The 15,291-nt window shown below is 43.3% G+C and overlaps 1 protein-coding gene across 4 annotated transcripts in view; it reads left to right on the forward strand.

The window, feature by feature from the left end:
- Window positions 1-15,291, forward strand: part of Fbxw7 (F-box and WD repeat domain containing 7) — a 149,624-nt gene that overhangs the window by 20,683 nt on the left and 113,650 nt on the right. For 2 of the 4 annotated variants that reach the window (XM_075950913.1, XM_075950914.1), the window contains one exon: window positions 13,842-13,908. The exons of the other annotated variants lie outside the window; for them this stretch is intronic. The gene's annotated coding sequence lies outside the window, so the exon portion shown is untranslated. The remainder of the gene's footprint in view (window positions 1-13,841; window positions 13,909-15,291) is intronic. 4 annotated transcript variants of the gene reach the window in all.

Below are 15,291 nucleotides of genomic sequence, written 5' to 3' on the forward strand. Positions count from 1 at the left end.
TTCTAGGTTCTCCTCGTTCACTTCCATGTCTTAGGTGTCATGTTTAACTCTTCTAGAGTCTCTGTGTGGTTTGGTGTGGTGTGTGCTCTATGTGTGTGATGCTTGCGCATGTGTATGTAAGTGTGCACGCCTGCGCATGGGCATGTGAAGGCCGGAGGAAGTCACTGGGAGTCTCCTTTGCCTCCTGTGCTCCTTTCCTGAGCCGTGTCCCCAGGTCTACAGGACACTTTAGATCAGGCTTCACAGCGCCTGTAGGAGATTTCATTCCCCTGCTGCTTTGGTGTTTAAAGCAAGTGTTTGTTCTCAGTTGATTTCCTATCTGTGGTGAGCTGCAGCTTGACCTGTGCAGTGTCTGGACAGGTGGAGAGGAGAGGGACGCCATGGGGCGCGTTTCCTAAGCTGCTGCTCCCAGGGTGTGCTCTGCCCTGGACAGGGCGTCAGGACTCCTGGCCTATTCCCATCCATTCATCCCAGCTTCGTCTCTAAACTCTGGTTTCCTGTGGTTCTGAGTGTGCCCACTGCTCTGGCAGCATCAGCCTCAGTTCAGAGTGGGTGCAGACAGACAGACCCCAGCCAGAGAGCGGTTCCTTTGCTTGCTCCCCAGGTGATCTTGATGAATACAGAAGTTGGAGAAGCTGTTGCTCCTGGTGTCTGCTTCAGATTATGCAAATTGGGGGCAGGTGCCACCAACTCTTCCCTTTCAGTGTTAGTCAAGTGCTCTTCAACTGTATCTTGTCATTTTTGCGACTGATTTGTTTAACGATTCTAATTAAACATTTGTGTGTGAATTTGTTAGAAAAAAGGATGGAATCTTGATTATTGATTGTGTTAGGGAAACTTCAACCTTGATGTCTGAGATAGCCAGGTCATGTTAAACTCTCATTTCTGGATTTTTCAGTTCATCGTGTCCATCTTCAGTGAGAAAACAAACACTGCTTTCTTCCTTGTTGAATATCGGACAACGTTACATTTTTCATTAGTGTTAACTGGGGAGTTAGTTTTTGTGGAATTCTTACACAGCCCAACCAGTGAGCAAAAAGCACAGATCTTTAAATGACTCTGTATTACCTTCTTTCCCACAGACTGGCTAGGATTGGCCTGGACTTACCGGACCCATGAGCTTTCCTAGTTGCCTCAGAAGACTGAGCACAGCATTCCCAGTGTGTGTCACGGGGGAACAATCAGCGAGACATTGGTTTCTGCTTGTATATTCCTCGCATAGCTGGGGCAGTTGGTTTGATATTTTTAGTATCCATCTCATATTTTTGGGATATGTGAGATATTAGTAAGGTCTATGTCATTGTTAATAATCATTACTTGGTTTTGCTGATCAGCTCGGGTTGGCATCCAGCTCACAGTCCTACTTGAGCCTGTTGCGTGCTGGGATCACAGCTGTGTGCTACCACGGCAGGCTCTGCACCGTGACAGTATTTCTTTTTACTTGGAAACTCTTTAGAATTGTCTGATTGGCAGGCTCCCTAGTGATTTCACTCATTTAAAACTGAAAGTAACTTTTCAGGCTTGGATTTATTGGTTTTTGGTGTTGTCACAGAGGTATTTCATGCCATAGGTGGCTGTTGTTTAGTAGCTGAGAGTGACCTTGACCTTGGGCCTTTTTGCCCCCACTGGAACAGAGGTCGTAGGCTTGCTCCATGGTACCTGGTTTAACCGTGCTGGGGATCAGCCCGAGCAGGTGTTCTACCAATACCATTCGTACCACATCTACGTCTCCACTGTACCACTTCCTTTTTCATCCATTCATTTAAGAATATAAATGGTTAAATTGAATGCAGAAGATAGTAAAATGATTCAAATAAAAATTAAAAGGCATTTGAATTTAGTTACCACTTGTGATTTATTTATGTAGGCATCCTCACATTCTGTATTATTTGTTAAAATCTTTTAGTAAATACATTATACTTTATATTGAAAATTGAAAAAATTTACTCCAGCTGAAACAGTTAATAGTCACTGACAAGACCAGTATTATTTTTGTGTATAATTTTGAAAAGGCTTATGTCATAGGAGTAATAAGTACCAGGGGGACTTTTTAATCAAGAGCCTTGGAAAGAGCTGCTGAGTACTATAATTTTTTTTGTAGCATGCCTCATTGCCATGAAGGATTAAAAGAAAATTCAAACATTGCTCATGGTGAAAATCACTCATGCACACACACTTGTGCACATGCTTTAAAAGACAGTAATCAAACCAAACCAGGAGCAGAGCTCCTTCACCAGCTCCTTCACAAGTAAACACTATTGTCTGTGTGCTTGTGGAGGTCTCAAGTTCAGAAACTTGTTTAGGTTACACATAAAGTTCTAGTCGACCTGTGTTATGGGAAGATTGTTAATAGATCTCCATGTCCACTAGTTCGAGTTTGGTTGTTTTTAAGCTTGCTCCTTCTGTGATGTGCTTTTAAAGCTAGAGGGGGAGCATCTCAGGTGGTCACAGCCTCAGCCGTTCGTCCTCTCCTTGCTCTGCTGCTTTCCTTTGACCAAGCCTGGCAGTGGGTTCCTCATGTCTGATGACCTGGTCTGATGCCTGCCGGTGCTTATCCCGGTCATCCTTGTGGTCTGCACATGCGTGCTTTTCTGCACATACATGGCGCTGCCTAGGGATTTGCTTTAAAGTCAGAGGAGTACGCCCATGAGAAAAGAAGAGGCTCTTGAAACCTGCTAGCTTTTCTTTTGAGAGAATCTGTTCAGTAGTTTTTTTTTTGATTTTCGAGACAGGGTTTCCTTCGAAGCTTTTGGTTCTTGTCCTGGAACTAGCTCTTATAGACCAGGCTGGCCTTGAACCCACAGAGATCCGCCGGCCTCTGCCCTCCCCAGTGCTGGGATTAAAGGCGTGCACCACCACCGCCTGGCTCCAGTAGTTTGTTTCTGTAGTGTGTTTTCTGACAGTAATTTTAAGATCACTGGTCCTGAAGCGAGTCCTGAGATTAAACTGCATGAAGATCATATACTGTTCATTAGAGCCTGAAGTCTCCCTGTGCACGTTAGTGTGCTGAGGGTTCTGAGACCTGACAAAGCTTACTCAAGCTTGCTTGTTCCTTCTGTGTTTCTTAAGTGTGTTGGACAATGGAATTCTTTCTTCCAAACTTGTCTGTCCTGTGATAAATGCTGCCCTCTAGAGGTATGAATTGGCTGGCTCTTCAATTTGAGAATCATAATACTTTAGAGTGTACTAAGCAGCATTTAAAACACCAAGTACATAGTAACAAAACAACCTACTAGAAAAATATTGTGTAATGTGATTTTAAGAAAATGTATGTTCTAAAGTTGGATATATTGTATTTATTGTCAATCATGTTTTTAATGCAGTCTTTTTTTGGACAATGCTCGGGATGGAATCTAGGGCCTTGTGTGTGCTAGCTGGGTCTTCTACCACGGTGCTACACATGCACCCGAATACATTCTTTTAATAGAAGAAATTATTGTTACTGTTTAATTTTATTATATTTTAATTTTGTGAACATGTAATTAGAGTGCAGAGAATGCCTTGCAAGAGTTGGTTCTTTCCTTTTCCTGGGTATCAAATTCAGGTGATCAGGCTTGTCAGCAAGTACCTTGACCTGCTGAGCCACCTTGTTCGCTCTGTATAGGGAATAGTTGCCACACAGTTGTCTATGAGTGTTAATTGGTGACAGAAGTTATCCTTGCCCATTCTCTTGGGTGCATGCGTGCTTCTCTTAAAGACAAACTTTAAACTCCCGGTGAACCTCCTGCCTCATCTTCTCACACCCAGCCTTGCCTACTTTATTGAAGACCTAGGACAACCTTGCTTATGAGAGTGACCAATCTTTCCCACAGTCCTTACATGTCCAGACCTATAACTGGAGCCGACATTATATCATACTACACCCTAGTCTAGTCAGACTGGAAAGAAAACGATTGTGTAGTGTGTACTTCTTAGAACTTGTTAAGATAGCAAAAACTTTGTACTTATGTGTGAAATTATTTCTAAGAATGGGTGAGGAGGGACAGAGACACATAGACAACATGCTTTTGCAGTTTTGCTGAATGAGTTAATGCAGTGTACTTATAAAGATTCTGGACTCAGTATTTTAGCTCAGACGGCTCTGATTGTTTACTCTGCTCTTGGAATCGCCTTACACTACCTGAAAATCATGATACATGTGGAGGAAGAGAAGGAGTTCAAACAGGGTTGATGGGGTCCAGTTATCAATGTGGCCATTCAGCCGTCGTTCTGATTTTCTCTCCAGAATTCTCTACTAAAGATACTGAATATAGTGCATTTACCAAGGTGAAGAGAAAGCTTTGAGGGCAGTATTTATTAAAACCGTGATTGCTGCTGTGGCGGTAGAATAACTTGCATTGAAACTGTCTTTCCCGTTTTGATGCCTGCCGATCCGTAAGAAAGATAGGCGTCATCCCCATAAGGAGGGATGACAGACATGATGGTCAGAAGTACGCTGGCATTGAAGCTCCTTTGCTGTGGCTACAAAATGGTAGAATTCCTAGGTCTCAAATGGGCGACCCATTAGAACTGTTAAATTCTGCCTCAGCCCTACCCTGCAGGTGCCTGGGATTGGACTCAGGCCTTGTGCATGTGAGACAAGTGCCTCCTCCTCGTCTAAGCAGCACAGAGGCTTGGCGAGATTCCTTTTTATATGCTTACGTGTTAACGCATTTTCCTTCATTTCGTTCCTGCTCCCCTGTGCAACGTAGCTGTTGTTTATAGAAAAACACAGGAAATGGCTGTCACTTAGACTCACTGGTATTGGAGCTGGTCTAGCAGCTGATGGGACTGTGGTCTTCACTTTCTTCTGAGGAACAGGATTCATTTTATATAAGCCTTAGAAACTGTCATCTTGAGAATCATGTTTGGAGTTTATTGTTAATAATTATTGTGCATGTTGATCATATTTTTGATTGTTTATTTCAGAGGGCCTGCCTGGGTCATTTGCATGCTAGACTATAATCTGTAGAATTCAGTTTCCCAGGACCTCTTATAATAGGATACAGGCATGTATGTGTTCTAGGCCTTGTGGGTCATATGCACCCATAAGATACAAATTCAAGAGAGAAATGAGAGGTCACAGCTCTTGCTTGGAAAGGCTACTCCCTCTGGGTATGGGGTGTGGATTTGAGGAGGCCGAGTGGAGGAGGGAGCTCTGAGCCTGGTCCTGACTGACCTGTTGTGGTCCTGGCGTGCTGTCATGGGCGCGTTGCTGCTTTAGCTCTCTGAGGAGAATCCTTTGACTCACTTAATATGTTTTCACAACTTCTTTTTGTGCAACTCAGATTCCTGGTTTTGTAGATTTTTCTTTTATGGCGAGAGTACTTGATCTTTCTAATACCTACAAATTGTTCAGCGCTTTCCTCCAGTCTTTCTTCCCCAGAGGCTTACATCTCTGCTGCTGGTTCAAATTGTTTTGGTGTTTTTGTCCTCCACCTGGTAGGTAGCTTTAGTTCCACTGTAGTTAGGAGACTTTTGTGAACGACCCCAGCTGCCAGCTGCCTTCTTTTCTTCTGAATGCCAGCTGCAGTTGTTTTCTGTGTGCATCTTAGTGCCGCACTTAGGGATACACTCCCTGTGAGCTGGTAACAGGCCTTTCTGTCTCTTGCAGTACCCAGAGAATGCACCTCTTAGATTCAAGGTCACCTGAAAAACCGCGGTGAGGCCAGACTGAGATAACAAACTAGTTATACTTGATTTACCTTCGCAGTCTGGCCTGGAGGCCCAATTTCCTGCTTCCTCACTGAGGCTCAGCCTGCTCTCCTGCATAGGTCACAGCTGCACGCCTGAATTATGTCTTTGTATTGGTTCAGATCTGTGCCTTGACAGAGCCTCTGTTTATCTCCTGCTTCCTGCCGAGCTGTTGTCATTGTACCTGTTGGAATTGGTAGTCGTTGTCAGCAAGTGTACTTTTTAAAATGCCTTTAGAATTTTACATAAATAATGCAGTGACTCACACATACCATAGAAGTTCAGAAGATATTATGACGTACCCTTTGTGCTAGGTCGAGGAGATTCAAGGTCCAGGAGACTCTCTCAGCCTGTTTTTGTGGCACTGGCCGGCTTTGGCTGATGATCCTTTTGCCTTTGCTCCCTGACTCCCAGGACCTTTCCTTCCTTTGAAGTTCTTTCCTTCCCAACTGTCTCGCCCTCTGCTAGGTACCCAGTGTCCTAAGGCCCTGTGGTCATTCCACTGTTGCTTTTGTATGTCTAAGGCAGTGGTCCTCAACCTTCCCAATGCTGCGACCTTTAATACAGTTCCTCATGTTGTGGTGACCCCCAGCCATAACATTATTTTGTTGCTACTTCATAACTGTAATTTAGCTACTGTAATGAATTGTAATATAAATATCTGATATGTAACCCCGAAGGGGTTCCAGCCCACAGATTGAGGACCACTGGTCTAAGACGTTTATATAGAATGACCTTAACAGTTTTCTGCCACTTTACTTTCTAGGTGCATTTAAGTGACACATATAAGCTAGTTTATTTCTTAGAGCTGCTGTTAACTTTTCCATGCTGAGTAAGGTTTGGTTTTGCCTTTTGGCAGGTTATACTGTAATGTGTGCACACAGTGTTTATACTAAGAGTGTGAAATGATCCAGGATAGACGACACCAGAGAACAGGGGAATCAGAGGGTCTAAGGCCAGGTGTTGCTTTTGGACCTAAAAGGGAGTTAGAACTTGATACCTGCCACATGTTTCCCTTTTCTACATTTAATTTTATCTTGTTTCTAATTGGCCTGTCTGGAAGATGAAAGTTGAGTTTTCATGTTTTTTTTTAAACTTTAATTTGATATAAACTTTATTTAATTTTATTACTTTAATTTCTAGTGAAGTTGAACATCTTTAGTCATTTTGGTTTCCTGTTCTTTGAATCTTTTCTTCGTAGACTTTGCATCTTATTTATTGTATTTTGACTTTATATTGATTTCTGGCGCTTATTTTTTTTAGTTTGTACATTAGCGTTTTGGGAAGTATGCATTGCAAGTACTTTTTCTAGTCTCTCTTAGACGCAATTCTGTTAGTGTTTTAGCTTGCTGCTTGTGTAGTTAATGTTGACTGTCAGCCTGATAGATTGAGCCATGCCTAGGAGCTGAGTAAGTCCACTTTGGGTGTTTCCAGAGAGGACTGAGGAAGAGCTGCTCTGACTGCAGCCTGCACCGGTCAGTAGACTGAGGGACAGGTGGCGAAGGTGGGAAGGAGAACCAGATGTCACAGCTATCGTTCCAGTACTCCAGGGGTCAGAGTTTTGGCTCCTTTGGCCTGCTTAGCAGGGCTGAGAATGTACTCTAGTGATAGTAAATGCAAGGCACTGGGTTAGATCCCCAGAATTGTCCCTTGTCCCACTCCAGCAAGAAGGGGGCGGAAACCTGAGGGTGGCCGTGCTGGGGAAGGAGGAGGAGGCTGCTGGCGTGAACAGGCGTGCTGCCTTCTCTTTCTGCCGCTCTGATAGGACAGCATCGTAAGAGCTGCTCCGCTGTGTCGCTGTGTCATCCCTCCTGCCTCGGTGGACTGCAGCACCAAGCCAAAGAAATCCCTTCTAGTTTTAAAATGATTTCTGCCATGTGCTTTTCACTGTGCGGAGTTGAATTTGCATCGTTTCTGTTCTCTGGACTGACTTGATTTGTCTGCTCTCATGCTATTGTCATGCTGTTAAAATTAGAGCAGTTTTAATTTGTCTTTGATATTTAAGAAAGTGAATCTTCTCTGAAACTTTTAGGTCATCTTATTGCTTTCAAACCTCCTTCCAAATAATCTAATGAAAAGCAAATACCAACAGCTGTTGGAGTGGTGATTGGAACTCACTGAATTTACTGCTTTCAGCATGGGTAATGATCATCTGTCTCCCTGTGCACTGGGTAATGTCTCCTAGTATAGTTGATTGCTTTCATAGGTGCCATCTTTAGATTTATTGTTGCTGTAGCCCTGGCTGGGCTGAAATTTACTATGTAGAGCAGGCTGGCCCTCAAACTCAGACATCTACTTGTTTCTGCCTGCAAGTGCTGGGATTAAAGACATTACCACCATACCCCATGTGCCCACTATCCTTAGTCCCACCCTCCACTTTTTGTCTCCTGCCCCAAACTCTTAGTTCAAGTAATAGATTCTTTGGGGGTGTCCTTGTTGACAAGCCTATCATTTGTATCGTGATCATTAATGCTGCACAAGCCTGTTCTTCTTAACTTTCCTTGTACCAACATTGTGCATCCTAACTAATGCTGCGAGCCTTCCTTGTTGGTTATTTTCTGCTAGTGTGTGGAGAAGGGAGGGAGATTTGAATTTTAACTGCAGTCCTTATAAAGGTTAATTATGTAGTTCCAGCTACCAACCGTTTATAGGGCAGAAACGTTGTCCCTTTGCAGTCTGGTACTGATGTGAAGATTTCTCTTTCATACTGGCTAAAAGATTCATTTGAAAGAATGGCTTTGGTGTGTCCTTTCTTAATAAAGCTTCTGTAGGAGGCTTTACAGAACTGAATTACAGTAGATATTTAATACATTTCTGTAATTGAAACGACACTCTGGACAGCTACTGTAACCTGAGTCCTTCCTAGCATTCGAGGTATCCCACACTTTCTTATATCATGGCATAAGAGAATAAGTTGGATTCCTTCATCAGTAGAAGTATCATCATATCTTGTTGTGTAAATCACTACTAGAATCAGACAATGCCCAGCAAGCGTCCAGAAGTGTCTTTATCACTGGGATCAGCTGCAACCTTTCTGCAGAATGTTAGAGATCCTGGGAAGACCTGGTGTAATTGTGTATGTCAGGCCCTGTGGTAATTCTTCTTGGGTTAGTATCTGCATGCATCACTAGCCAGTGTTCTTGGTTTTACTTCAGCTACGGCAGGGGAATTATAGTAATGACTGTTACACTTAGCTAGGAAGCTGGGTTAGCTGTTGCTACTGCAGCTACTTGTGCTTCAGTGATTCGCCTCTTCTGTGCATTAACTTGCTCTCGTTTGCTTTGTTGTTAATTGAGTCTTGTGTACGTCTTGGCCAGGCTTTAACTCCTCCTTACTTGCATTTGAATTAAATCAGCTACCTGTTTTCTTCATTCCTTTGCCACTTAAATACTGGAGTTGAGAGCCACCCCGAAGGGTACACACATACACGTGTGCATACACACACACACACATATGTTTAGAGACTTTACATTATAAGTGCATAGTCATACATTTGTAAGGATGAGGTTATAAAATGATTATAAACGGCCATTCTCATAGCCTGGCTGCTGTTGCAGTGTTTTTGTCCATTGCTGTGCTCATCCCCCTGGCTCCACTTCAGGTGTCTGTGCTACAGGAATCCTGGGAGTCGTTTTCCTTCCCTGACCACTCTACGTTTTCTGCTGCTCTGCATTATTCTTTACCTGTAAGCAAAAATTTGAATTTATTTTAACCTGCTTTTCCCCGTTGATTTAATTATTAAATAAAAATGAAAATTTCCTGATTCTTGGCCCTAGACTACTCTGTCCTGATTTTTCTCTCTCCAGGCGTTCTCAACACCGTGTTTCTAATCCATACTAACGTGTCCGGAATCCAAACCTATTTTACGACTCCATGTAGCTCTCTTATAAGTCATTCAAACAAAACAAGTCTAAGTCTGAATTACCAATCTCCACGCACAGATTTGACCTTTGGCCTATCTTCTCAGACTTTTTGCATGGGCCTTCACTTGCTATCTTTTTGCTCATAATTTATTCTGGTCTTATGCCTTAAATGTAAATATTTTTAACATAGGCAAAAGTTACTATTGGCACTCATTTGGGAGATAAGTTAAACCTACGAGATAACCTTTAAAAAATACCCAGAAGGGCTAAAATTCCAAGACTGGTAACACATATTTTCTAGGAAGATATCCAGAACCCTCCAAGATGATACCTTTAGCAGCCTCTTGCAAGTTGAAACATGTATTATGTCTGGATCTAGCATTGTCCTCCTGTGTATTCCAAAGAGCAATGTAAACACTCATTCATCAGGAGCTCTTTGAAAAGGAGCACTGGGTTTATTCAGAATGGCTGACAACTGGAAGCAGCCCAGACATCCTTCAGTAGCTAATGGCTAAAGTTTCCTGCAGACGAGTGCTGCTCATTCATAAAAAGGAACCCCAATGTAGAAAGAGACATAGATGAATTGCACAGACCCACGCAGCAGAAGCTGGATGCAGAATTCTTCATTTCATTTACAGCAAGTTCTAGACGAGACAGAGCCAGGCTGTGATGACAGCTGCAAGCACGGGGAGCACTGACTGCCTCTGATGGCGGACAGTCGACCAGACGCGTTTCCTGAAGTGATAGACGTGTTCAGGGTCTGACCGGTGTGTGAAAGAGGGTTTATCTGTTTGTTAGCAGCTTTAAGACTTGTGTTTCCAGGAATGTAAGATTTATCTAGTAGTTATACAGACAGTGAGTGACTGGGAATGGGAGTTCAAGATGAAACAAGAATCGATTGGTAAACCTGGCCATTTATTCTATACAATCTACGTATGCTTGAAATGTTCACATAAACATTTTAAGGTCAAATGTTACAAAGACACAAGTACCTGTACATGCTCTATTAGGTCAATAAAAATAACCTTACTAATACAATTAATTCTCATGATTCTGCTCTGCTTCCGTTGTCTCTCGAATCCCTTGTTGTTTTCACTGTGGAGCCCAGGCTGGCCTTGAAGTTGCAGTCTCTACTCTGCTTCCGTTCTCTCTGAGTCCCTTGTTGTTTTCACTGTGTAGCCCAGGCTGGCCTTGAAGTTGAGGTCCTTCTTCTTCAGCGTCCAAGTGCTGGGACACAGGCGTGTGCCGCCTGTCCAGGTTTTCTTTGCTGTAAGCATCTACTGTATGTTTTGAAAGGTCACTTCCATGGGGGAAAAGCTGTTCTTAATGTAGAGTACTCATTAGGGTGCGTGTGTGTGTGTGTGTGTGTGTGTGTGTGATATTATAGATAGTATATGTATATTTAATCACAGTCATAGTGTGGGTCTAAAATGACCCTTGCAGATTTATGTTTTTGAGTTCTTGTTCACAAGCTGGTGCTGTACGGGAGGTGGGTCACTAGGTGTGGTCTTGAGGTTATAGCTTGTACTGTAGTTCTGGTACTCTCTACTTCCTGGTCTGTTGTGGTGCGAGGGACCTCTGGCACAGGCAGGCTTCTGCCTCCAGGAACTCCTCTCCACCCTTCCTGCAGCGGCACCAACCTCCGCCCTTCCTGCAGCAGTGCGTGCAAACCACTTCAGTTGTGCTTCAGTCAGCCCCTCCTTGGGTTGTTTCTGTTGGGTGTTTGTTGTAGTGACGAGACGAGGAATACCATGATTTACTCTCCTCAGAAGATGTGCGAGTTTGCAGAGGACGGAGTGTAGCTATTCGTGGCATTCTAGTATTGTTATTACTCTGGCTTTTTACATCATTATGACCAATGCTTGAGAAAAGGAGCTAAGGAAAAGGTGTGTGTGTTCCTGTCCGTGGACACACTCTCATGTGTGCATATGTGTGTGGAGGCCAGAGTATGACCTTTGGCATGTTTCCTCAGGACAGCCATTTAGCCTGGTTTTTGAGTACAAGTCTCTCACTGGGACCTAGGGCTTGTTAATTTGACTGCCCGGCTTCATGAAGATCCTCTTGTCTCTGGGACAAGCAAGCATGCTCAGCTTTGTGTGTAGCCTTTGGGGGTTGAATCCAGGTCCTTGTGCTTACTAGAGAGACATATCTCTTAAGTCTTGGGAAGCTGTATTTTGGCTCATGATTTTAGAGATTTTAGTTCATCATGGTAAGGAGGGCATGGCACAGCCCAGCATGTCACGTCAAGACAGCCTAGAGTAGAGGGAAGAGATGCGAGAGGGGCAAGGGCAAGCCCTAGGTCCACACTGCTGTGACTTACTCAGATAGACCCGCCTCCTACTCATCATTACCTCCTAATACAGTCACCCTAGGAATCCACTGCTTAGGACAGAGCCCTCAGAGTCTGGTAGCTTCTGAGAAATCCATCAGCAGGAAGCCAGGCCCCTAGTACATTAGGCCAGGGTAGGGTTGGAGGGATGGCATTACATAAACTACAGTATGTTTTCACATGGTTAGTAAATGATTATGTAGCTTTAAAAATTAAACAGCAAAGTTTAAGAGCTGTTCTGTTATTGCTGACTTTTATTGTTCTGTTTGTATTTTAAAATGTGAAGAACAAAAATAGTTATGAGAGATACTTTTCTTGTGACCTTATTGGCATTGGATTTTTTTTTTTAAGGAGCATTAATGATACTCATTAGATTTAGAACTAAGTAGGAAAGGCTCTTCAGTTTCTTCCAAAGAGCTCTTGAGTGTCATTGTGTATCTCTCTTTTTTGCGTTTGGAATCTATGATTAAGGGCCCTTTCCTATTTTCACAGATTGTTCTGAATATTACCACCCACCCCTTTCTGTCTTGTGTTCCTTCCTTTGCCTGCTAGCTTATGGGGGGGGGGTGTCAATCTTTAAGGGCTTGTTTTATTTATTTTTTACTGATAGATAAGAAAATAAAAATTTGTATGGATAGAATAAAAGTATCCATTGTATCCATTGCCTGTTTTCAGCAGTCATTGCATTTTAAAACTTTGGGTGTTCCACTGCCAAGTGCTTTGCTGAGGGTCCTGCTATTGGACATGCTACCTCTACATGCTAAAAAGTACTCGGGCAGCATCTTGAGTTTGCTGTCCCAACACCCACAGAGTACCTGACAATTTGAACAGTGTGTATCTTTTTACTCCTGCTCCTGTTTAAGAGAAAGCAAGTTGTAGCGGTCAAGAATGTCACCTTCCGCAGTCCCACTTAGTCAGTGCGATGAAGGGAGCCTACCCGCCTACGCTTAGTGAGTGCAGAGCCAGCTCTCTGGGTTCTGAGGAGCTCAGTGATAACACTCCTCACTGAGAGGCAGAGGTGTGTGTGTGTGTGTGTGTGTGTGTGTGTGTGCGCGCGCGTGTGTATTTAAAGTGCGACTAAGGGTGTGTGCCACCACTGACTGACCTGTATGGCTGACTAGTGTGGCTGTTTTGCGGTCTGGTCTTCAGGCAAACTTTTAGAATACAAATGAAGTATCACTACAATGGCTAGGTAGGTAGTAGTGGTCCACTCCTTTTATCCCAGCACTTGTGAGGGAGAGGCAGGTGTGAGTTCAAGGCCAACCTTGTCTACTGAACAATTTCCAGTATAGCCAGGACTGTTTCACAGAGAAACTCTGTCTCCTAAAACAAAACAACAACAATAACAAAAAGCTCAAAACAAACAAAACCCAATAAGTTAAAATGACAAAATAAAAGCTCACAACATCCACAGAAACAAAATCTCATGCCAAACCATGATGCCTTGTGTCGGTCAACTCTTCCTGGACTTGGGATTTCCCCCTCTCTCGTCAGGTATCAGTTGTAAATATCTGGTTTGAACCTCTGGGTCTCATGCCTGCTGTTCCGTCTCTGAGTTCATCTCTGTATCAGCCCCTCTGTTTCAGAAAGATGCTGTTCCGTCTCTGAGTTCATCTGTGTATCAGCCCCTCTGTTTCAGAAAGATGCTGTTCCGTCTCTGAGTTCATCTGTGTATCAGCCCCTCTGTTTCAGAAAGATGCTGTTCCGTCTCTGAGTTCATCTGTGTATCAGCCCCTCTGTTTCAGAAAGATGCTGTTCCGTCTCTGAGTTCATCTGTGTATCAGCCCCTCTGTTTCAGAAAGATGCTGTTCCGTCTCTGAGTTCATCTGTGTATCAGCCCCTCTGTTTCAGAAAGATGCTGTTCCGTCTCTGAGTTCATCTGTGTATCAGCCCCTCTGTTTCAGAAAGATGCTGTCTCCTTGGAGTCCTCCACCGCCTTTGGCTCTTACCGTCTTTCTCCCTTTTCTTACACATAGATGCCTGAGCCTGAGTCCCAAGCCAAATGTGTTGACTGTGAGGCCCTGGTCGAGAGCTGTTTTGCAGGTCAGCTGGGCGTCAGAAAGGAATGGAAGATGGGTTAAAAGGGGTGGCTGAAGGAGCTGGCAGACAAGGACTAGGGTTTTAAGCAGTTTAAATATGTATAGTTAAGCGATATTTTACAACAGTTGCTGTTCATCATCTCTGTAATCTTTCTTTACTGTAAGCAGTAACTCTCCATCCCTGTCCCCACAGCCCCTGGTAACTTCTGTTATGCTGTCTCTCTGAACTTGATGATTCTGGGTAGAATATGTAAATCCTACAGTGATGCAGTCATACAGTGGTTATCGCTTTATAACTGGTTTATTGTCATTTGCCGTAATGTTTTCAAGTTACCCACATTGTAGCATGTGTTAAGAATCACAAGCTTCCTTCCTTGTGAATGGAGAAGATACTTTTCCAGTAGAAGTGATAAACCATAAAGGTTTTCTAAAAATATATATAGCAGATTTATTCACAATAGCTAACAGTTAGAGATTGATATGGCTGCATCGGTTGGATGATTTGACTGTTGCTGGTTCATGAAAGAATACGGATAGAATCCTTAGGCAGCGGTATGCAGTAGGGTAGAGAGAGCCCTGGAACACAGAGCACAAGTCCAGACGGTGCCATGGACACTCACAGTAAGGTTATGGTGGGTAAGCCTGGGCTTAGGCTGATGGGTTCTTGGCCACTCCTGAATCCCATAAAATACCAGGACAGAACCCAGCTCCAGAGAGTTGCCCTCTGCCATGCACATGTTTCCCTTTGAGTGTGTGGTCCTGCCTTTGAATCGTAAAATAAAACCCCCAGTTCTTCCTATTGAATTTAGAAGTAGCAGAGTGTATCTTACAGTTCTCAGGAACATTGTCTTGAATCCTTGACGTGGTTGAAAATTACCTGGTGTTGTAATAATTTCCTGCATTAATTTTTATCTTTTAATAGCAAATATTTTAGAAAATACTGAATTTAAACTAGTAGTCTATAGTATATGTAGTCATATTACTCATGAATTATATTTAAAAATCCATTCTTCATATACTTCTATGGTGCCTTAATTTTTTTTTTTTGATAATTAGGCAGGACAATAAACTGAGGGTACGTGGATGAAGAAGGGCGGGGTCAGTGGTGATGTCAGCCAGCTGTAAGGAAGCAGGATGTGTAGAAAATGAGGGAACAAGCCACGAGCCACATGGTGAAGCATAGACCAGAAATGCGGGTTAATTTAAGTGTAAGAGTTAGGTAGTAAAAAGCCTAAGATATTGGCTAAGCGTTTATAAGTAATATTAAGCCTCTGTGTCGGTTATTTGGGAGCAGGCGGTTGGGACAGGGTAGCTCCTCCGACAGACCATTCTTATTCCAACTGTCACAGGCAGCAAGCTCTTTGCTTACGCTTGTTAGCTGTCTGTT

The sequence above is a fragment of the Microtus pennsylvanicus genome, chromosome 16 (assembly GCF_037038515.1).
Source record: "Microtus pennsylvanicus isolate mMicPen1 chromosome 16, mMicPen1.hap1, whole genome shotgun sequence".
NCBI classification, from domain to species: domain Eukaryota; kingdom Metazoa; phylum Chordata; class Mammalia; order Rodentia; family Cricetidae; genus Microtus; species Microtus pennsylvanicus.